Genomic DNA, 26,721 nt, shown 5'->3' on the forward strand with positions numbered 1-26,721 from the left:
CATCCGCGCAGTCTGATCAGGATCCATGCTGTTTGCTTACAAACTCTATAAGAAGTAGAGAAACTGATAGCGAACAGCATGGATCGTGATCAGACTGCGCGGATGCGCAGGCTGGTCTGGATCCATGCTGGTCGCAAACCTATTATGTTGGTTTTGTCGTAACGCGGCTCAAATAATTTGAACTGAACTTGTTAGGCTGAGCGCTACTTGTATAAAACAGACATGTCCATGGAAATTAACTCACATCTCAAGCAAGATTAAAGCCCTAAACCTTTCTTAGAAACCTCAATACTTTGTGAGAGACCTTACAGTCAAAGATACAGTAGCATGACAAGTTGTAAATTGCTCTACTTAGACCATCTTAAAGTTCCAGCTACCATATTAAGTGAATGCTTCATAAACATGTACCGTCACGACGTTGGGTAATAAGCCACCATATTTACAACTTCCGTGAAATATAGTTACTTAAATTTCCTTATCTGCAAACAAGACAGCATGTTTACTTTTCACTGTGCTTGATATATAACAAGAATGTAAAAAAAAAAACCCATTTAGTCCTTGCAGTGAGCAAATCTTTTAAAAGATTTCCAAACTGTCACAGGGCAATAACTAATTAAAGCTCAATGCTTCTTATTGAAATACATTAAAGATCCATACCATTCCCAACCTGGGAAATATTAAATGAATACCTTTAATATAAATGAAATGGCAAGTGTCACGGTTCAGAACTGTTCACTACTTAGGGGAGAAAATGTGTAAACATCTGGCCGCACTCACTATATCCCCTAATTAGAGAACAGACACAAGCAAAACATGTTTCTGTGACTCTGACACTAATGTGACTAAAATAGCCCCTACTATTCTTATAATACAAAAAGAAAACAATCTGTCCTATTAGATTAATATTTATTTCAAAAATTAAGTATATAAAAATATTACCTGTACAATATATATAAAACATATTTAACTATATACAAAAGTATCACTCTTTCAAATCCTTTCCTCGACGACAATAATTATATATAAACAATTTCATACTAAAATTTACAATGCACTGACATGTTCCCAATATATATATGGTATATGATATAACTTTCATAAAAACTGCTAAAATTATAGATAAACCTTTACCTATTTTCTCCCTGAATGGTAAATGATTTTATTGTTAGTAATTTTGTTAACTGCAATTAAAAGCATAAATCAGTAACTAAATTTCCTACAAGCAATTCCTTCAAAAAGCAATTTAAGACTCAAGTTCAATTTCTTTGAAATATTCATATGAAATGACACTTATTTCTTTGATTTGTCTTACTCAAAATTGGTAGGTACATGAAGGTCTATTTGCCCATTGATTTTCTTTTACAAAGGAAACTCAGATTTGTTTTTGTTTTGTTTTGGTTTAACGTCACATCGACACAGTATAGGTCATTTGGCGACGTTGGAAGACCTCAGGTGCCCTTCCGTGCATTATTTCAGGCTCGAACGGGCACCTGAGTAGAACCACCGACGTTCCGTAAGCTAGCTGGATAGCTTCCTCTCGTGAAAGAATCCAAAGTCCATGTCGAGATTCGAACCCACATCGGTGAGGGGCAAGTGGTTTGAAGTCAACGACCTTAACCACTCGGCCACGGACGGATACTGATCACTCCTGTGAAGTTTTACTGAAAACCCCCAGCGGTTTTAGAGATGAAGGGCAGTCAAGATATTTCTATTAATAGTTCTGGCGGCCATTTTGTGCAGCGGAGTAAAACTTGACGGCGATATGCACAACTAGGGATGATATTGATCACTCCTGTGAAGTTTCACTGAAATCCCCCTAGCAATTTAGGACATGGAGCGCGGACACGATATTGCTATTAATATCTCTGGCGCCATTTTGTGTAGTGGAGCGGATCTTGCTGGCGATATGCCCAACTAGGGATGATACTGATCACTTCTGTGAAGTTTCACTGAATTTCCCCCAGCAATTTTTGAGATGAAGCGCGGACAAGATTATCGGACAGACGGACGGACGGAAGGAAGGCATAAAAACAAAAGTCAAAACCACACTAAGAGCAGGATCTATGAAATAATAATATTATTTTTACCTGGTAAACAGAGAAAATGGTCTGAGGGGCTATATGTGAAATTTTTCAAAAAAAGAAAATGGAATGACACACTAAATCATATCTCCTGTTCACTTGGCCTAAAATATGACATGTATTATTATGTACCAATTATTCAATGTGCCTGGTTACATGAAATACAAAACAATTTGCAATCTTGACAGCAGTGCTGTTGATACTTTTGGATGCTTTGTAATTAACTACACAAAACTTAGGTCTTGAATATATAACTGAACTCTGATCTGTGCAATATCATTAATATAGCACTCAGAAATATGATACATGACAAATAAATTCGTGAACCATCCAAATAAATACTTTCTCTTAAATAAATGTACAAATGTCACAAAATGAAAGTAATAAATATTTAGAAAGATGTTCTCTAAATAGAACAGAACTTCTTAAGCCACAAATTAAGGTTTCAAAATTATATTCATAGATTAAAATTGCAATTCTGTAATATTTACATAAAATACACTAAAAATTCTGAGCTGTACAATAAATAAAATATAGTTTCATATATTTTTAATTTTATGTTAAATGGCACGCTAATAACAGGACTAAAAACACTTTTAAAAAGTGTAAATGTTTAATGAATAAGATAAAATCCGTCTTCCATTTACTTACGAGAGAAAAGAAATGATTAAAAATTGATGCATGATACCCCTGATTATCAATTGCAAGATACAATCTTCATGAATAATTTGGTCACAATAAGGAAAATAAAATCACAATGTAAAATGTCTGTATATACAGGAAGACTTGTCTATACTTCTGTCTACTTTATAAACAATTATTTACAGAAATGTTCTAAGATGTTGTTATGTTTTCAGTGTTTCCATGACAACAATGACAGCGTGGTAAAGGCAATGAGGACAACATTTGCCATAGCAGCATCTGCTCCAGCTATTCTAGCTATTCTGCACCTCAATGTGTCATATCTGGAAGAAAGACATATTTCATTTCATTACAGATTACAGTGTCAAAACTCGTTTAAATATTTTAATAGACAAGTATGTGGGCAGGACATCCTTATGAAAACACAATACCTTTTATTAATAAACACAATGAAAAAAAACTAATTAGATACAGAGAAAGATCATAGAGCAAAAACAACAAAAAGCCAATGATATATTGGATTTAATCAAATCTTCCTTTTATCTTTTAAACACCTATCAGTAATATCAAAGATCATAAACGATTTCAATCTTACAAGCATAGATTCAAAGTTAGAGCATAAATGTTTTTCCCCTAACAAAATCACTTTTTGTTGATGCTAATTTTGAATTATCATACACAAATCAAATGTTTAAACTTATGTACCTGTTCGGCTCACCAAGACTTTTCTTTGAATACTCTTCTTCCATTGTCTGACCGTGAAAGAACCATGAGAGGTCAGTAAATGGATAAACGTAACCTTGACGACACACACACTTGTAAGCACCTTGCTCAAACCCTTTGCTTGGCAGAGGCACACACTGGAATCATATAAAGGAAATTAAAGATTCCTATTTAAGAATAAAATCTACACCAAAAGTTACTACTGCATAATTGTTTTTATCACAAGAATCAGTTATAAACAGCCACATGGTGTCCAGTATGTTACTCCTTGATGATCTAAAGCTTCTGTAATGTTGCCACAGCAACAGTCTAGTTTTGACATCAGAGAACAAGCACAGTGGCAGTTACGTGACTATAATCCGCCAGTGCCCAGACAAGACTGCTTAACCCCTCTTGCCCTTTTCTTCTGTGTTAGCCTGCACACTGGTGGTATACTCTAGACTTGTTCTCTGATTGTCCCAGTATATATATCTGCTATTGGATTTGTAAAATATTTACATTTAAATTACATTTTATAAATACTTGAGCTCAGGATGGATAAAATAATGTAGAAATTGGAGATAATAACTATTGATGTTTTTGTATATATTTCTAGAGATACCTATATACAAGAATTAAACTCATCAACTAGAGTATTTATAAATGAATTTGAGAGAATTTGCAGTAGCTCGAGTAGGAAAATGTAGCCTGTTCATAGAATTTAGTATCCTGCAGGACAAGTGTCCCTGAAAACATTTTTCAGTCCCTGATATAAATCAATCCACGTGTCCTGATAAATATCTCTACAGTTACCTTTATACAACAAGATGTTGATATATATGGAAATCTTGTCTGTCTACATATATGTTCATTTAAATCTCATTCATTTAAAACAATTACAATTAAAGTTACACTTATATCCATTTGTACATAAGAAAATACCCAATAACAAGACATTTTTGAGATTTAACTTAAAAAAATCACAAATTAAGGGCAATTCACCTGTTACTGTCTAAATGAAAAATTCATATAATATTATAGAAACTTTAGAACAAATATATTTTGGACTCACATATTGTGATCTGAAATCACATTTTGCTGTATTTTTGAAGGCATTGGCCACATAGATATCTGCTGGACATTGGTTAATGTCAAGATATTTCAACTTGACGGGGAATTCTTCCCACCCCCCTTTGAAAATATTTAAATTTTCACAATTTTAAAAAATCTTTTCGGGGAAATTTTAAGCCCCCTTCAGTTCACTTTTTACCCTATAAGATTAAATTGCAATTATATACATGTAGAGTGTATCGTTACTTTTTTATTTTTAAATCTAATTCTTCCTATATTCACATCATATCAATAAATTTAACTGCAGACAATTTTAAATCATTCAAGAAACGAATTTAATCTTTAACAGAATATAAATTAAAATTGAAAAAAAACATTTTTTTAAATCTTATCTGACTTTAATGTAAGAATTTCTTGTATCAAATTAAACTGTAATTCCGGGCGGAGTCCTTGTGGTAATTCTGTTCCGTTTCTGGTCGGTTTTAATAGTAACATATACTACATGTATACAGATTAACTTCCTTGTCTTATGTTCTGGCAATCTATGTTGAATCAAACATCTATACAAACAGAAACTTACTTAAATTCTATCTGTGACTTGTCGCTGTTTAAACCAAAGAAAGGAACTGTGTAGGTTGACACCCAGTCATAAATATAACCTTCCCCATTTAAATGGGGTTCTAGCCCCACTCACCATCCTTATGCTGGCCTGCTCTTTTATGTTTTAAATTTAAGTTAAAATGGGAATGGAATTTTGTTAAATTTAAAGGACGGGAACTATCATTGGTTTTTTAAAATAAACTTTTAAAGACTGGGGGAAATTCGTCCCCCATCTTTGTTTTCATTTTTCAAAACCCGGGGGTCATCAAAATTGTATCTATAGCTAAAATTCCTGCTGAATTAGGGCTCTAAAGGCATCAGATTTATCACCAGGGCTCTGTATTCCCCCCTGAAAATTTGGCCCAAAAGGAATTCTCGGGGGCGTTTTTCATTAGATTTTTGGATCTGTGAAATTAAAATTTGGGGGGGAAATTTGGGAATTTTTACTGGTCAAAGTAGGCCCCAGCCCCAAAGGCCCTTAAAATCCCCCATATTTTTTACCCAAAAACTTCCCCAAAATTGGGGGGTTTTCATTCAGTCCTTTGTCTCCTTTAAGATTACCAAATTGTTCATATTCATCAACGTTCTGTAAGAAGTTACTAAGGAAATGTGATAAACGTAGAGCAGTTCTACCTTGAGCCTCAAACTGTCTCTCCACGCCATATCCAGCATCACCAGGTAAATAAAGTTCAAAACATTCCTTTGACCTGCAGCTTTCTTTAGTCACATTAAAGAACCTCTGTCGAATGTTTGACATTTTTTCCCATGACTCGTACTCAAAGGCTTCTCTCTTCTTACGAAATTTCTTTGTCTCGCCATCATATCGTCTTACAAACTGCTTTCTATAAGTTGCTGCCACATATTCTTCATTACCATCGGCACTGCGACGCTTTCTGTTGGCAACTAGTCTAAGTTTAGGAGAAGCAGATTGCTCTAGCATTGGACTGGTTAGTAGCAAAAACTCATCTTTCTTAGTTGCTGTATACAATGTTGATCTTTTCTTTCTACGTACAAACTCTGGCATCTGATTTGGTACAACTTGCATCCCTTTCATAAAAAAATAATGTTAATATACATCCATTGATAAAACATACACTAAAATAAGTTAACATAAAAAGAAGAAAAGTTTGTAATTTAACATTTGTACAAGTAAATTAATAGTGAGACTTTAAAATTCTGAAAATATCAAAATCCATTATGTAATATACAGCTCAAACAAAGCTATTTAGTAAACCTTAATTCTTTCAGATAGAAGCCTTTCACAAACAAAATCAAGAGTCATAAATCCTTACTCCTATATAACAATATCTCACTGAAAATTGAAACTATTTAAAACTTCCAGGGGACAGAAATTTAAGACAATTTGATATAAACCACATAAAGTTACCTTCGGCTTTGAGACAGTCAAATCCATGTTCATATTCCTCCAGTGTAGCTTGCTCAATCTCCCATCCCTGGAACGGACCATCATGAGACGAAGGGTAATAGTAACCTGGTAAACACACACACTGGTAACCACCACGACGGAACCCATACCCACTGATTGGCTCACACTGAAACACAATTACATAACAAGTACCTCTCTTTCTCCACTAACAATAAAATAGTTACTTTATCACGTTTCAAACCACTTGTTTCAACAACAAAAAGCAAATTGTTCAAAACACTAATTTTTAACTCAACAATGTCAACAATTATATAAACATTGAATTAAGAACTAAAAGTTGTAAAACAGGCTGTCATTGTTGAATATTCTATTGACATCCAAATGAATAAGTCAGTATAATGAAAAATGACAGATTTGTCCCTGTTCTGAATATCATAATAAAAAAAACTTATAAGCAATGCATAACTTTCTTTATCTTGAATGTAGCGAATTAAATTAAAGTATTTACGCATTTACAAATATTTAACAATGCCTTGAAAATTCATTTATGCTATTTATATTTAGTTAATTATCAACATGTATTTAACTATTCGCCTGCAAGTGGTGCCTTTGAAACAAGTGAAGAGCAAGATTAGGCGGCACAATTTTGTACAGGCTGATCATGGTCTGCACTTTTTGCTACTAAGTCAGTACATAATATTTTGAAAATTTCCTTAAAAAAGATTAATTAACTTGACTTATGATATTGAAATATGAACAAATACATTTTACATATTAAGTGTGGTAGGGGTTAGACATACTGTAGTAATGAAAATCTAGATAAGTTTTACAATATATTGATAACATTCTTAAATAGCCGAATTAATTGTTTATGAATTCCTTTATATTATTATATAATTAAAAAATAAGATAAAAATCTTACATACTCAAGTACCTTATTTTTTCCTTATTTTTTTGCAACAAACTTTAAAATCTAAACGTCTTATTTTCCATTAAAAAGAAAAACATTTTTTAAAAATGTGACAGGCTACAATTTCCTCTATCGATCTTCTTCTTTACCCTTTTTAAACCAATAATTGCTCTGCTTTTTGGAAACCACATGATTTTGATCTTAAGCTCAATAAATGATGGGAAACTGTAGAAAATTATCTACAGGGACATGTTATTATTTCAAGTACACCTGATACTTTCACAATCCTAGATTTACATGAATTATTAAGCAAAATTAAAAATGTTCATGTCCCTGTTATAACTAAAATCTTGTCCAATTAACATATTAACAAATTTATGCTTATAATTATAAAAACAAATAATTTCATATAATTATACATTTGGTACACAGAAACAACTTCCAAAGTAACAATTTCTACAAACATTATAATTATCTTCAGAAGATTATCGGAATCAATGCTTTAATTAGCTTAAAAAACATTTCCAAGAAAATGTAATATATATATATATAGCTGAAAAGCAATTACCATAAAATAACAGTTAAATAATCAACAGACTTTAAAGTTCATTAAAAGTTTGTACGGTGAAAAGCATCTAAATATCAAATAAAATTATTTAAATTAATACTATTTTTTACCAGTTCAATAAACCTAGTCCGTAAGAATTAATTTTAACAGAGTGGTAAATGCTCTTATATTTTATACTTTTTATAGATGTGGTTTATGACATAATAAACAAGCAATCAAAACCAAATCAATTCAATACAAATAAAACAATATCTAGAGTAATATTATCACATGCAGGTAAGCATTACCAATAGCCCTGAAATGTTACATTTCTAAATTGCTAAATTACTATCAATTAAAGAGAACATATTTAATGTATAGAGCTATGAAGTTCTATGTACTTTATTTAGGCATCATTTATTGATCACTGCAAATTTCATTTTAATCTTCAAGAAACGATTGCTCATCAGTGTGAACTAAATTCGAATACCTTTGCTATGTTTCTTGACACAGCTGGTGCCTTTGATAATGTTAGACATAATGGGCTATTCATAAAATTGAAAAACTTTGGAATTCATGGAATATTTTTAAGAATGCTCATAAATAGTTACACTGGCTTAACCGGACACATCTTAGTCAACGGAATCTTGTCTGAAAGCTTTAAAATACAACAAAGTATTCGTCAAGGAGGAATTTTATCAACATGGCTGTATCTCCTTTTTATAGACGAACTTCTTCAGTCATTACAGCTAAGTGGTCATGGAACGGTTATTGAATCCATAAGAAGTGGTAACCCAACGCTAGCGGACGATATCGTTATTCTGTCGCCAAACATTAAATCTCTTGAACACCAGTTGAATATAGCGAACAAATATGCATTCAGATGGGGATATGAATTCAATGACAGTAAATGCAAATTAATGCACTTTGGTAATTCTGGCAGACATGCGTTTAAAGATATAAATATTAATTTCGGAAGTGCTTCCCTACGTCCGGTGGACTCGGTTACTCACGCCGGCATTGAATTACACAATTCGCAAAAATGTTCAAGTGCTGTAGAAGCGCGTATCCGAAAAGGCCGCTCATCTCTATTTTCTATTCTATCTATCGACGAGACTCCTGGCGACGTGAATTCCTTAGTTTTGGCCTCTTTAGTGAAAAAAGTTACATTTCCAACTGCCTTTTACGGAGCGGAATTATGGAATGATTTGACAGACACTGATATCCTTAAGATGGAAAGATTATTCCGGTTAGCTGCCAAATGCATTCAACACTTTCCTAGAAGAACTCGAACTGATATGGCTCTAAGCATGCTGGGATGGTTACCTGCTATAGCAGAAATTGACAAACGAAAGCTTAATTTCCTGCAGAAACTGTGCACAATGCCTTCAAATTTATTGACAAAAAAATATTTAATTTCAGATTACACCTATATGCAAACAGACAGTTTTAGTGGACAAAGTGGATATATACCTGACGTCTGTAGAATTCTAAGAAAATATAATCTTTTCCATATTGTTGAATCCTACTTACAAACAGCAATCTTTCCTGACAAGTTACAATGGAAACGAACAGTTTTTAACGCTATACGCAAATATCATACACAGCATTGGTCAGAAAGAATGAATAGCGATGATGATTTTGTACGCTTTAAAACTTTACATACCGATATAAGCCCATCAATATTATGGAGAAATTCCGACTCTCTAAACTCAATAAAAACACGCATTATGTACTGCTAAAGTTCTTGTTGAGGCAAAACAAAGTGATGTAAAAACATGCAAGAAATGTGGTTCTCAAACAAGTGACCTAAATCTCCATGTAATATCAAAATGTATTTCACTTAAAAAGACTCGAACAACTTTCCTTAATAGTGTTGAAAAACAATATAGTTGTGAACTCAGTAACTTCCTGAAAGGATGTAACAGCGAGACGTTTTTAAGAACTATCTTAAATCCTCGTGCCTTGGATATATATGACATAGTTGAATTTCTCCAAAAAAAGACTTCATACAAAGTGCTTGTAAGTTTATATACGATTGTTTAGTTTTTAATATCTAAACGTTTATCTAAATAAAAACAAGGACTTCAAATGACAGAAAATATTTAAGCGGTATTGCCTAATTTACATAGCTTATATTTCGTTTCGGTAAGATGTGTGATACTAGGTTGAATACTGAGGCATTTTAACCATATATAATTACATTGCATTATCAGTATGATAACTCAAATGAAATTTAAATATGAAATATGTATAAAACAATTATATAAATGTGTTTTTTTTTTTTTTTTTTTTTTTTTTTTTTTATTGTTACGCTTAAATACTTATTGCTCTAAGATAACCTTTGATATAATGCTAATATAATCATATAGAAATATAATCATATAGAAGCTTATACATGTATATAAAACCATTTAACTTGAACTTAATTGTTATGTCTCTTTAATAATATATAAATGTACATTTGTCATAATCATGTATCATATGTTTGTATATATATTTCATGTTGTATATATGTTGTAATCGCTGAAAAGCGGAAATAAAGAGTATATATATATATATATATATATATATATATATATATATATAACTTCCAAAGTAACAATTTCTACAAACATTATAATTATCTTCAGAAGATTATCGGAATCAATGCTTTAATTAGCTTAAAAAACATTTCCAAGAAAATGTAATATATATATATATAGCTGAAAAGCAATTACCATAAAATAACAGTTAAATAATCAACAGACTTTAAAGTTCATTAAAAGTTTGTACGGTGAAAAGCATCTAAATATCAAATAAAATTATTTAAATTAATACTATTTTTTACCAGTTCAATAAACCTAGTCCGTAAGAATTAATTTTAACAGAGTGGTAAATGCTCTTATATTTTATACTTTTTATAGATGTGGTTTATGACATAATAAACAAGCAATCAAAAACCAAATCAATTTCAATACAAATAAAACAATATCTAGAGTAATATTATCACATGCAGGTAAGCATTACCAATAGCCCTGAAATGTTACATTTCTAAATTGCTAAATTACTATCAATTAAAGAGAACATATTTAATGTATAGAGCTATGAAGTTCTATGTACTTTATTTAGGCATCATTTATTGATCACTGCAAATGAATTTTTTACCTTATAAAATGTAAATTATTTTGTTGTAAGTTAATTAAAAAAAATGATGTCGAACATTTAAAGTTTATGAAAGATTTTTAATTCATAAAGTGTTAACAATTTACAAACAAATTAACATACAGTATGTACACAAAAATAAATAAACATAATTATATACATTTTGGAAATCCTCACTTTATACATAAAACTGAACAAATATGTATAATTCTGAGTAACACAAACAAAAATTGCACATTACAGTATATGTTAGTGATCTGATATATCTTCAACATTTACAACTTGATAATTTGGTCAGTCATAATGTAGTTTATGAATAACTGGCCCTAAATATCTCACATATAGAAATCTTTTCTTTTTGACTAAATAAGTTTATATCCTGATCAACAATAAAAAATTACATTTTTTATTTGTTTTGTATTTTATAATATATTCCTGCTTTTCTCCATTTAAAATTCTTAATTCTTTACCAGAAATTACTTGTCATTGAAACATTTAGATGGAAGTTTGACTGACAATTTTATACTGATTCTGAATAATAAATCACATCATTATCAGGTGCATTCATTTTGCCATGATCTTTCATGTAAGGCAAGGTGTATCAGCAAAATTACAAATCCTTAATTTTTACACATTTTATAAGTAAACTCATCGTATATGTACTGAAAAATGTAACCACTCAAGTGTAGTGCAATATGTTTTTTATTTATTTACAACCACTAAATTAAGTACACAGTATTGGCATACTCTTTCATAGCAGTTTGTTTGTTCACATTAAAAGTATAGGTTTTATAAGGATGTGCTAGACCATACATATCATTATAAAAGTTGCTATGCCATTAATTGTCTTTAGAATCTCAGCACCTATGTAACATACTCATTGCAAGCCCAAAACTTACCATCGAAGTTTCACAGCATCTATGTAAAAATACTCATTGCATTTCAACACTTACCCCTGAAATACAACAAAAGTGTTAACTAGTGTAACATAGACTTACCATTGTAGTTTCCCTGCATCTATGTGTTCCAGCAAACATGTTTGGAGGATCATTTCCTTCCGAGAAAGGACACTGATTGATATCAATACGCTCAAACTCTCCATCTATTCCTACCACAGCTACAAACCTGTATAACATAAAAATTAGGCAGTTCTCTAAAGATATACTACTACTCGAGTTGTTTTAGGAATGATTTTTATAAATAATTGCATGTTGAACAATGCCAGTTTAGTTCTGTTTGAGTCAGACATGAAACACCTTCCCGTATGGGATCCCTTTATAAGACTTGGTAAGAAATATATCCAATAGTATGTTCTTATTATTATTCTTGTACTTTTTGTACAATAAATCAATAGAGTAACAAAAAATGTGCCCCATATTCCACTGTTTTGTCAATCTACTGACTCTAGGTCATATTTCTGGGCTACACAGTGACATAATTTGAAAACTGTAACTCATTTACAAAGTCAATGAAAAAAAACTCTACAAAAACTGAATAAAACCACAAGCAAACCCCAAGGTACATAACTTCTCATGCTGACCAACATTCTTGTATACTTTCAGGTCTAAAGGTCAAGTACTTTTTGAGCTATGCGTGAACTAGTCTATAACTTATACTAAGTCAAGGGCATTAATTCTAACAAATTAAAAAATCCACATACAAAACCCCACGTGCATAGCTTCACATTGCTGTTGATCATCATTCCTGTAAAGTTGGTTACCGTAGATTCTAACTTAAGCACACTAGGTACACATAACACATTTTTGAATGGTTTCTTCTAAGTAAATGGCAATAACTCTACAAATACTGAATAAATCCACAAGAAACCCCAGGTGCACAATTACATGTGCCAACCAACATTTCTGTAAAGTTTCATGACTCTAAGTCAATTACCTTTGGAGATAAACACAAGTTGGAAATTACAAATTTTCAAGTCAAGAGAAATAACTCTACAGATACTGAATAAATCCACAACCCCTGGTGCACAACTACACATGCTGACCAACATTCTATACAGTTTCATGACTCTGGGTCAAATACTTTCTCAGCTACGTGCGACACAAATTTAAAAAAAATTAAATCTTTTACTAAGTCAGGGCAATAACTCTGACAGAACAGAATTAATCCACAAGAAACACACCAGGTGCACAACTTCGAATAATTAAAAACATTCCTGTAAAGTTTCATGACTATAAGTCAAACATTATAAGCTACGTGGAACACAAGATGAAAATTGTAAATTTTTACTTAGTCAAGGACAATAACTCTACAAATACTGAATTAATCCATAAGCAAACTTCATGTGCACAACTTCACATGCTGACCAACATTCCTTATAAATTTCATGACTAAGGGCAAATATTTTTTTAGCTACGCCTTGGGCACCCAAATTTAATATTTTCAAAATTTTTTCTAAGCCAGGGGGCCCTAAATTTTGACAAAAAAGACAAAACCACAAAGGGAAAATTTCCAAACAAAACTTTACCTCCTGGAGGGAGGGGTTTTTAAAATTTTATGACCCCCTTTTTCCAAAAACCTTTTGGGGCTACGTTTCGACCAAAAAATTTTTTAAAAATTTTCTATTTATTAAAAGTGAAAATCGTACAAATAAATGAAAAAATTTTTTATAAAAATTTTAAAAAGCATTATTTTTTAAATGTTTCTATTAATTTTAACCCTATTAAAAAGGGACGTAGAATTTTTAGAAATTAAAACAACTTAATTTTTTTTAACGAAATTAAATTTACGGGTTCCCCCATTTTCAATTGGTTTCAATTTGCTTGGGATTGTAAAAAATTTTAATATTTAAAAAAATATAAAATTATTAAAGATTTGCGCTCATTTCATTTAAATTTTTCTATATTAATTATTAAAATAAAAACAGTTTTTTATTTCTTATAAACAAGAAAAAATGTCCCTGCCAATATTATTTTAAAAACCAGAATAACTTTTTTTGAAAAAGAAATTTTCAAAAAAACAAATTTAAAGCCCGGGTTTTTAGTAATGGGAATACTTTCCAAAAAGGGAAAAATTTATACAAAAATTTTTTAAAATTTTTCATGACATTAATTTTAAAAAGCACCCCAATAATGATCATAATTTTTACTTAATTCTCTTTTTAAAAATTTAAAAAGCCAAAAAAAGCCCCACCCCAGTCAAAGTGGTATCGAGGTTAAATAAAAACTTTATTTTTAAAAAACTTTTCAGTCTAGAAAGATATGTGACTGTACAAGAAATGCACTTTAAACAGTTACACGATTTATTCCATTATAATTTAAATATGTATTTATTTTGTTCCTGTAAATCAGAATAGGGATTGCTCGAAGTTTTAAGCATACAGAACTCCATTAATGTTTCTTGAAGTTAAACAACTATTACCTAGGTCTTCTAAGATGGATCCATGATGAGTATCTCGGCATGAAGTCAACCACAGGAGCAGACATGGTTGTAATCCAACGATTTGATCGTCCACAATCAAAGTATGGTTTTGTGAATAGCACAGGTAATGTAAGTTCAGGATCAGTCCAACCAGGTTGCGGGGGCCCAAAAAATGGAATTCCTTCAAAGTCATCTCTTGTAAACTTGCCTGTCTGATTGGAAAATTTTATTCCAACCGAGTATGTGAATTTACGTAAAGAGTCTTTGTAGCCAAGATTATCTGGCCACCAGAAAAGTGGCTTTTCTTGTCGCGCATCTGTTGAGTCGTACTCATATCGAGTATAAGGGGCGTATTTGTATGATTCAGCTGTGTAGTTTGGAACTCTACCTGTTGCGTAGTCTTCAACATTAATTGTTCTATTTGTGGGTTCACGTAAACAATTTGGTGGTTCATTATAATCAGCTCTCCATGCTCTTGGACCAAATAAAGAGAGAGTAGTGTTAAAATCAACTGTTGTATACCAATTTGGGTAAGTACAATTATTGTCAAAAAGTAATGATGAGCCGTTGACCCAACCCGGAGATGCAGAGACATCAGCAGCAGCTGACATATACAGGTACATCAAACCTGGCTGATGTTCAAAGTCCTTTGATGTGTTCATTCTTTGATAAATAAAACTGTAATAGAAGGCTCGATTTAAAGCCAGATTATGCATGTGTAGAAGCATAGATCTATTTGCAAAATATACATTACTGAGCAGTTTGTTATATACGGGTACATGTGACACTGACTCCTTGGGTAACTCTAGCTCTGACCGTGGATTTGAGTGGCAGTTTTCTGCTGTAACTGCAGTCATTCTGTCCCTTATTTCATCAAATTTATCTTTTTTCATCCAGGAAAAGGGTCCAGCATCCACTATTGTTAGAGCTAGTAAGCCGCAACACAAAACTGTTAATGTTTTCCTCAACGTATCCATTGCTTACACTTCTATGTACCTGTAATTAGAAGTTTGAAACCGTCAAAACACAATAATTCCAAGTTTCATTCCTCATGCTGTCTTCAAAATAGCGGACTAAATGTGCTCAGTTATTCAAATCATGTTGAACGCTTCCGTGGGGACATTTAAGGTAAAAATACCTGTTACATGTGAAAAAAATAAAAGTTTGAATTAATCAAGTATCCGAAATGACAGTTCCATAAATCAGTCGAACAATCATGATGCGTTTAAACGCACAATAAACTTCGTATATTATTTCAATAATGAGTATTTAATGCGAAATATACATTTACCCCGTTGGGTGCCCTTTATGGATGCGGCATCGATTGATCTTTCTGGTGAAAATGGTGTTCTGTTGTCAAATAAGATAACAGCTTAAACATTTGAAAATATAACAATATAAGACAATTTTTCTGTTGTTTTTAATTCTTTTTCAAATTGAAAACCGTTTTTTACAACCCAGAAAGCGTGACTCACTTGTGTAAACGTAGGTGGCGCACCTGCGACATTATTCGGCGCGTGGACAGGTGTAAACAAACGTCCATGGTTAAGTCTCTTCAGGGTATTGCCAGAGGGCGTACCTCGGTTTATTTTGAGTATACGCCGAGTTCAGGTCTTTGGCCGCAGGGTAGCCAGAGACTTGCATCAGCTATAACCATATCTATGCGATGAAATGAAATTTAATTGCACTTCTATTATTGTCTTTTAAAGACATGCCATAACGCCATAACGGCCCGGACGTCAGGGACTGTCCCGGAAATAAGATGTCTGTCCCGGAGGCGTCCCGGAGGTGACTTATGTTCCAGTTAAAATAAAAATCTGAAATAATCTACTATGCAGCCAGAAATTTTACATTTTTAAATACTTTAATCTTGCTATCAAATTATGATTAATTATATATAAACGCAAATAACGAAACGATCACCCCCATACAGCCAAGCAATATACAGTAATTTTCGTTTGATAGATCTATGTGCCACTTCAAACTAACAATTATCGGCAATAATTTTGATAAATTAAAACATTAATTGTTTACCCAACGAAGGTGTGTCATAAACTGTAATAAACAACTGGCCAGCATAAATTGAACCCGCCTGCAGGCAATCATTTTATCCACTACGTGCTCACACATCGTGAAAATTACATCTAAATAATTATGAGGTGATAAAGTCTACAAGTACATGATTCGGCGAAAGTTTTATCTATTTTTACCAAACGACATGGCTAATTGTCCTTACTTAACATAGCGTTATCCTATTCTTTGACTGACTGAATTTACAAAGCCTCAATACTTTAATTATAAAAAATAATAGAAAAAATGTTAATAATTATTGACATTTTGTTTTATTTATGTTGTCATTAAATTTGCAAGTGGTAATCGACGTATGAACACGCCTGCGAATGTTTCTAAATTCAAAATTTCACCATTTTCGTATTTAAATGTTAAATTCTGCTTAAGCCGGTGCTTGGGGGCGTGGACGGTAACTTGCAATTTTCAGTACCGTCCATGAACTGGCTCAATCAAACCGAGCCTGCAACATTTTCAATATTGCCGTGTTGGTCTTTCTTTAGGAATTCTTTTTTCTCTCTATTCTATTCTCTAAATACCGGTAATACAGGTTGTATGCCACTATGTAAATTTTAGAAACTATGAATGAGCCATGACATGACATTTTCAACATAGTGATCAAATGATGTAATCGTTGAAACGTTACGTCGAAGTTGACGCCAATTTTATTTTAATCATACGACGCGCGATTTTCCAATCAGAACTGTGCAGTTTTAAACAGTGCGCACATCAGTTGTATATAAGCAAAAAAAAACCAACAAAAAACACTTCGTTACTGCACTAATATAATAATTTTTTTTCACCACAATTTATGGGCGGGTTTTTCGCAGTTTTTGTTTTTTACATCTGTTAAAATTTTTAAAACATACATTTCCCAAAAGTGAAATTTAAAACCCAAAACATTGCTGGGAAAAAGGATCAGATCCGAAAAAAATAAAATGCGGGTAAAGGGGGCCTTTTTTTTGACATTAGAATTTAAATTCCATAAATAAGACTTTTTTTGAACATTTTTGAAATATTTAATTTTAAGTAGAAAAGAAACTGTTAATACTATTGGATTTAAAAGAAAATGAAAAAGATTCGTTACTAAGTCAAATAAGCCACCTTCAAAACGAAAAGGGGCATTGAGTAGAAGATGAAAAATGTAGGAATAGGTTAATAGATTAAACACAATAATTGTCGTGTTAATAAATGTATAAAGTTGCAGAATTTCATATTTGAAATACACAAAAAACTGAAAGAGGAGGATCTATTCCGGGAGTAAATTGGAGGAGCAATGTAGCATAGACTATGGAAATCGTTTGCAATCTCGGATAAACATTTGAACTGCCTGAAATATGCTGATGTTGATATCGTCACTTAAGTTTCCGCAGTTTAAAGAAATGGGTAGATATGACTCATTTTTACAAGAAAGAAAATTTCAAGGAATATATATGATTCCAATTTACATATACATGTATACATATCAGCCACGACATGTTGCAATAATGGAAATACTTGGAAAACATCTTGACACTTAAAAAACAATAACAATCAAAACAATACATGTAATTTTTGCTTAATTTAATCCCTGAAAGTGTTTTTCTGTTGCAAGGACAATATAATAGAACAGGGAAGATATCACATCACTTGGACATCATTGTTTTATAAAACGGATTCTCATAACAATAGTTTATAAGTGAGAGACAATTGTTTATTGTAGTGGATGTGTGCTTAAGCCGCTTGAACTTGTTGAAATATCGTCCTGTTTTATGGAAAAGAAAATTTCCTTGAAATTAATGTAAGCAGTATGCTTCAAGATCCATATTTATTTTCATAACAATTAGGGAATTGTATATTTAGGTAAAATATTGTGAAGTGTACAAAAGAAGTAATTTACACATTGCATACGACACTTACATTTCACGAAGATTACAAAGTGCAAAATAGCCCCTATACTGCATAAGTCACGCAGTAGACATATGGTGATATTTTATTTTGTCAATATTTCGCATTGTTATTTGAGATGTACTCTGTCAAGACGTTGCAATAGTTTATGCTAATAAGTGAAAGTCTGTCTTTTTTATTTCGTGAGATAAAAGCCATATCCCTCAGAGTATATCACTCATGGCGTTTTGAACAAAGCTTTGTCGAACTATTTTTGTGGGCTACGTATTTATTTATGATTCCGTAAATGTCCTAAAATGTTTTGTGTAGCATATGTCTTGATTCAAAAACAATAACTGCGCTAAAATAATAAAAAACTGTAGCTTCGTTTGTTTAGCACTGTGTACTCGTAGCCGATTAACGTCTCACTTCATTTTCTTTACGTGGGTCTGTTGACTTAATAAAAATATTCATCATGTTGGAAATGTCATGTCACGGCTCATTTGGTTGCTGATCAATCCCCCCCCTCCCCCTTCAAATGAAAAGTGCCCCGGAATTAAGCCTAAAAATTATGGCATGTTAATAAAGTTATGAAAAAAAAACTCATCAAGTTCATATATTGAATGTAACAGGAATCACACGAAGTCTAAAGTGTGTTCTGTCTTAAACAGTCCGGTTTTATTTCCTTTTTATAGTCTGATTTTATTGACCTGTCAATTATGAATACATTACAGGACTCATTTAAATATTCGATCCCACTTCGGTTTGCGAGAATTTATGTGGAGTATCTTAGTCATGGATTGAAAGTCACACCAGCTTAATGTGAAGGTTTTCGTTAATTCACTATAGCACAGTCGGTTAAGCACACGCACTAAAACTATTTAACGGTTTTACTATAGACGAATTTAACGCATTATACTCTGATGTGCACTGTCCAATCAATTTCAATTTATCACATATTGTTGAAAATAATTTAAGGCAGACTTATTCTTCCAATGAGAAAATTAAAGGTTGGACTCAATCCAAAGCAAATGTATTTCTTGACAATATTAACAGTAATAAAGTTGATGATATGTTAAGAGAAATCGAAAGCTGCGAAGAAATTGATAAAGATTTTATTAACTCTATTTTTCGAAACATTGAAAATACACTCCTTGTATCTGCAAAGAAAACATTTGGTATACAAAAAATGAAAACAAATATTTCAGATGGCTGTAGACAGCCTTGGTTTGATAATGATTGCAGAAATGCTAGAACGTTATATCATAGATGTAAGCGAAAATACCAATGGACAAAAAATGAACGTAACATGTCTGATTTATATAATTCTAGTAAAAATTATAAGTATATTATGAGAAAAAGTATTGTCAATTTTAAAAGGGAGCAGAGAAAGAAAATACGAAACATGAAAAACTCATCGCCTAAAGAATATTGGAATTATGTTAATAGTATAAGTAAGAAAAAACAAATGACTGATGTTGATGTTTCAGCATTTTATGATTTTTATAGACAGCTTAATACAGATACAGTAGATGCAAATGACAACCCAGAAACAGACTTTCCAAATGTTAATTTTGATAATGGGCTTAATGATAGCATAACAATCTCTGAGATACAAAGAGCAATAGATAAACTTAAGAATGGCAAGGCGGCTGGTCTGGATCAAGTTACTAACGAATATATTAAGGGAAGCAGTACTTTACTTATACCACTTTATCACAAATTGTTTAACTGTATTCTTAACACTGGTTTTTTGCCAGATTCTTGGTTGACAGGATGTATTGTACCAATCTATAAAAATAAAGGTAGTATTGAAATGCCTGAAAACTATAGACCTATTACATTGCTTAGTTGTATAGGGAAATTATTTACAAGTATACTAAATGAAAGATTGACAAAATATTTAGAAAGTTATAATTTATTAAATTCAAACCAAGCTGGATTTAGGAAGCATCATTCAACTGTTGATAATATTTTTATTCTCCACATGTTAACAGATTACCTTAAACATAAGAAAACAAAACTTTTTTTGTGCTTTTATTGACTTTCAAAAAGCCTTTGACTCTGTATGGAGAGCAGGCGTTTGGTGTAAACTTGTCAAATACAATATTTCTGGAAAAATTTTTAATGTTATAAAGAATATGTACAGTGAAATCAAGTCATGTGTATCTGTAAATGGCAAATTTTCAAATTTTTTTGGTTGTTATAGGGGCTTAAGACAAGGAGAAAATTTGTCACCGGTAATTTTTTCTCTGTACCTAAATGACTTAGAAAATTACATGTTATGTAATAACGATGTTTCAGTTATACTTGAAGATAATAACATTGAAATATTTTTTGAAACTTGTTGTTTTGTTATATGCTGACGATACCATTCTTTTTGCTAAAACAGAACAAGATCTTATATCTGTGTTGAACACCTTTTCTAACTATTGTCATATCTGGAAATTAAATATAAACTTTGATAAAACAAAAGTAATGGTATTTGGTGATAAAAGAAATAGAAACAGGAATATTACGGTAGATAATCAAGTTTTAGAGATCGTAGACACGTTTAAATATCTTGGTGTAGTTTTTTCTAAGAACAGACAATTTGCGGTTGCAAAGAAACATATTGTTGATCAAGCAAGACGGGCAATGTTTGGTTTATATAAGAAAATAAGAAATCTAGATTTACCTATTGATTGTCAGTTAAAGTTATTCGATCATACAATTGTACCAATTTTAACTTATGGGTGTGAAGTGTGGGGTTATGGTGACTTGTCGCTTATAGAAAAAGTGCATACAGATTTCCTTAAATATGTATTACGTGTTAAGAAAAGTACACCGCATGTTATGGTTTATGGCGAACTTGGGCGATTTCCATTATCAATTATTATTAAGAAACGAATTGCTGGTTATTGGTATGATTTAGTTAACAGTAATTCACTACAAAAATTATCGTCAAATATTTATAAGCTTGTATATGAAGATTTTGTAAGAAATGGTAAGGAGTACAAATGGCTATTGAATGTTAAGAGTATTTTTGACGAAACAGGTATGAGTTATATTTGGTTAAATCAGAAGTTTAGTGGTTCTAAATGCTTATTGTTAAAAACCATTGATATATCAATGTGTAACCAATATGTACAAAAATGGCGTAGTGATGTCGACTCAATGCCAAAATGTTTAAATTATAGAATGTACAAAACTGATCATTGCTTTGAACCGTACCTTTGTTTACTGTCAGACAAATATTTAAAAACATTTGTCAATTTTCGATTGTGTAACAATCTCCTCCCTATAGAAAGAGGAAGGTGGTTAGGTATTGTTAGAAATGAAAGAAAATGTAGTCTTTGTAACTCAAATGATATAGGTGATGAATTCCATTTTTTTTTCATGTAGTTATTTTGAAAATAAACGAAAACGACTTTTACCACAAATTAATCAACAAAACAAAAATATGTTTACGTTTAGAAAATTAATGAGTGAAACAGATCCACAAAAATTAAGCAACTTAGTTAAATATGTTTATGTTATACTTGAATACTTTAAGAACCCACCTGGCTAGTCACATTGTTTTTTTGTTTTTTTTTTTTTTTTTTTGTTGTTTTTTTTAAATCTATAAATATTTTTCTATTTTGCAAAATATAGCATGTACACAATGACATAGTTACATTGTATGTTATGAAATATTGTAGTTATAAATATCTTTTTAAAACTACTGTAGTTCATTTAATTTGTATACACAACCTGATTACACATTTATTAATTTTGTTTATATATTATTGTACACCTCTTATCATATGTAAATATGCTGAGTGTATCAATAAAACTTGAAACTTGTTAAGAGAATGCCTGTTAATTGAGAGGTCTGTGGTTCGATCCTTACTGTTGCCACTAGCAATCTTTCTTTTTTTGCAGTATATTTTGATGGTGTGTTTTACGGCATTGAAAAGACATTTATTGATTTTAATCCGTTTTAATTTTTTAACATGAATTCTTAAAACATGTTATTTAAATGAGTATAGACATAACAAAATTAAGTAAAACATAATAAAACAAAACGAACAATATAAAATAAACATATATAGCTTCAATAATGTTGAAAGTATTATAAGAAATAAAAGACATGGACCAACGAGGTCTTGAACTTAAAACACGTGTGGCAGTTAGATTATATCCTATTGCGCTATAACGCTGAGTGCACTTAGTTTATCGATACTTCCATCGTACATCTCACGGAATTTACCGAAAATCTACCGAAGATTAATATGCTGTGTGCATCGACCGTGTATAGTCTGATTTTATTGACCTGTCAATTATGAATACATTATAGCACTCATTTAAATATTCGATCCCACTTCGGTTGTGTCCGTTTATTTTACGGGAATTAATATGGAGTATATAAATAACGTTTGGAAAACTGCCACTAGCTTAATAAATATTCTCGTAACATTCGCAATAGCGCAGTCGGTTAAGTGATTACCTATTGCGTGAGAGGTCCGAGGTTCGATCCCTTCTTTCGGCATTCTTTTTAGACTTATTCTGTCTTTATTTCTAAGAAATTTTTAATAAAATGGTCAAGCGCCTGCAAAATTGTCTACACGGATATGAAACACCTAAGAAACACTGAATTGTCACATTTTGTATTGTATTTTACGGTACTGAAATTACATTTATTGATTTTAATCCGAATGAATTTTCAGAATTAATTCTATTATAACAAACAGTTATAATATAACAATGTTATATACAAAATTATAGTTTTTACAAAAAAGTTCAAAACATATTAAAAACGCAACAACCATAACTTCAAAAATGTTGAAGATAGTTATGAATAAGAAAAAAACCTGGACCATACTCTGACACGATCTTACAACACGTTGGACATTCAGATATAAATATACCCGTGGTTCACCCTATTGCGCTATAACGGTCAGTGTAACTTATTCATCGAAACTAGATAAGTTTAATCACATCTTACTGCGTACCTCTCACGGAATTTACCGAACATTTATCGAATATTAATATATTCTGTGCATTGACCGTATAATCAGTATGGAATTGACAGGTTAATAAAATCAAACAATAATCAGTATGTAATTGACAGGTTAATAAAACCAAACAATAACAAGTTTATTTCCTTGTTATTTATTGTTTGGTTTTATTAACCTGTCAATTACATACTGATTACACGGTCGATGCACACAGTATATTAATCTTCGGTAGATGTTCGGTAAGTTCCGTGAGATGTACGCTGTACGATGGAATTTAAGTTAATTTGTATCTCTTAACTAAGTGTACTCAGCGTTATAGCGCAATAGGGTAAATCACGAGTTTATAATCCAAGTGACACACGTGTTTTTAAGTTCGAGGCCGAATTGGTCCATGTTTTTTTCTTATTAATACTTTCAACATAATTGAATCTATATATGATTATTGTATGTTGTGCGTTTTGTTTGATTATGTTTTACTTAATTTTGTTATGTATATACACTTTTTAAATAACATGTTTTTCAATTATTCATGTTTAAGATTAAAACGGATTAAAATTAAAAAATGTCTTTTCAATGCCGTAAAACACACTATAAATCTGTTCCATTAAAATATACTACAAAAATAAAGAAAGAGTACTAAAACAATGGCAACAGTCAGGATCGAACCACAGACCTCTCAATTATCAGGCATTCTCTTTACCGACTGTCCTATTATGAATTAACGAAAACCTTCACATTCAACGTATATATGATCAATATAATCAACAATGGTTATCGGAAATTAGTAATTCATCAAAATTAGAGACGTATAAGATTATAAAAGATAGTTTTAATTTTGAAAAATACCTTTCTTTAGTAAAAAATCCAAAGTTTAGAATAGCTTTGTCACGATTTAGATGCTCAGCACATAGACTTATGATAGAAGAAGGTAGATTTAGAAATATTGACAGAGATCAGAGAATTTGTTTAAAATGTAATATGAATGAAATTGAAACAGAATATCACTTTTTACTTGTTTGTCCATTTTATAGGGAATTAAGGAAAGAACATTTACCAAAATATTATTGCTCTTGGCCTACCTTAAATAAATTTATATCTTTAATGAAAAATTCTAAGCATGGAACTGTTAATAGATTATCAAAATATATCTACTTTGCAAATGTATTACGTGATAGAACGAATGATTGATTGTTTTCAAATACTGATATTGGTATACATAGAATACTATTATTTACAAACATATATTGTAATACATTAGATATGTGTTCTTTACAATATAAGAATGTTAATGTAAAATTATTTGTATTCAGTTACATACTTTTCTCATATACTATTTGTAACCGTCATTCTGTTTATGGCGACGGACATTGTAAAATGTTTATGCCTTTTGAAATCAAATCTTGAATCTTGAATTAAGCTGGCGTGACTTTCAATCCATGACTAATATACTCCACATTAATTCTCGGAAACTACACGGAACAAACCGAAGTGGGATCGAATATTTAAATGAGTCCTATAATGTATTCATAATTGACAGGTCAATAAAATCAGACTATACTTTTGTTTCATCATAGCTTTACATGAAATATAATCAATGAAAATATGCCCTAAAATGATCTGTCGATAAAATATTTTAGTGGAACAAAAAATTAAATTGTATCCACAATTGTATTATCTCTCGATCATTTAGGTCTCTTAAAATATTTTTAAATGCGTGTCCGGTTAATGCGTCAATGTTACGAAAAATAATTATTGTCTTTAACAGTTTCTTATTTCAACTCTACAGTACTCTTTCATTTATTCGAAATATTTAATTAAGTTATTACATTACGTAATTTAAGAAGTTTTCGGGATTTTTTTTATAAAAACATGTAGGCAAAATTAAAACTGTTCAATATAATTTCTTAAAACCTAGCATGTTGTTAAAATATGATAATAGGAACTTTCAAACGAAATTCGGTGGTCACCGTCATCGTTATTGAGTTAACTGTCCCTGAAATGGGCTTTTGCTTAAATCAAGGGCATACAATTCACAATGAAGGTATACAATACCTATTTTTTGCTTTTTTATACAGTTAGCTTCTGTTTGGGTGAATGTACAAAATTTCAATAAAGAATAAAGAGTGGATTGGCTTTTTTTCATCTTGTTTTCTTAACCTGTGACCTTTTTTTTTTTTTAAAAAAATGGCCTATTTTTAAACAACTTGAAGAACTTTATTCAAACTGACATTTTTTAACAGAAATAAGATATGGAATAACCTTATTGTATTGTAATTATGTATTGTGATTAACAAAAAAATAAAAGAAAAAAACACATAATTCAGATGTAAAAACAAAATGTTAATAGACATACATGTACGTATAAGTTATCTGCCTTTGAAAGACCTCAAATAAGCCAAACAATTCTGATTCAAGGGCAGACAGCTCAAAAGTGAGAACGTCGACCTCAAATTTGTTTCGCTTGAAATATTTCTATTATCATATTCTAACAACAGCCAAGTTAATAGAAATTCTATTGAACAGTTTTAATTTTGCCTATATGTCTATATGAAAAATCCCGAAAAGTCTGAAGCCTAACGCACAAAAAGCATGTTATCTAAAGTCAGCGAAAATAAAAGAATAGGCTTACTCAGGAATCAAGAATATTTTTGGCTTTTCCCAGCTAATCCGGGGGTACAAACAAACATTAACTGCTCCGAAAATAAACCACCAACTGACTCAAAAGTATCTAGTTCTATATAGATTTCGTTTTTTTATCAATTAGAAATTGATATTCTTAAGTACTCTTTACTAGGAAAAGTGTTTTTTCCGGTGATTTCAATAGTCGTACTTCAAATTTAGATGATTTCATTGTATTCGATAAGTATTTATATCGAAATATGTCCTATATTTTCCAAGATGACTTCACGACACGTGCAAATCAAGACCACGTGGTCGATTGCTACACATACCGTCTGCTTAACACGTGTAAATCGATAGTTTTTTCATAGCGAACGGTCGCCTATATAAGGATCAAAAAGGGGTGAAATTACGTTTTGCTTAAGTAAGGGTAGTAGCACAGTTGACTGTTCATTGTTGCAATATATTGATTTTGAATATGTACCATACTTTGCCATTCAAGATTTTAACCATTTCACTGCCATAGGGACGGCTTACGCCGTCCCTGTTATTTTCGGTGTATTTGCCATATGGACGGCTTAAGCCGTTTTTATAATAATAACTATAATAATAATAAATTAATAATAATAATAATAATAAAATAATAATATAAAGAAAATTAAACCATCGACAATAATTATTATTATACTAACATATTTGGAAACATATTATATAATTATTATTATTAT

The 26,721-nt window shown here is 31.2% G+C and overlaps 1 pseudogene; it reads right to left on the bottom strand.

The window, feature by feature from the left end:
• Positions 1–945: 945 nt before the first annotated feature.
• On the bottom strand, positions 946–26,113 carry LOC132740315 (uncharacterized; annotated as a pseudogene).
• Positions 26,114–26,721: the final 608 nt, after the last annotated feature.

This window comes from Ruditapes philippinarum, unplaced genomic scaffold (assembly GCF_026571515.1).
Source record: "Ruditapes philippinarum isolate M1 unplaced genomic scaffold, ASM2657151v2 ctg3266_1_1_1_1, whole genome shotgun sequence".
NCBI lineage: Eukaryota > Metazoa > Mollusca > Bivalvia > Venerida > Veneridae > Ruditapes > Ruditapes philippinarum.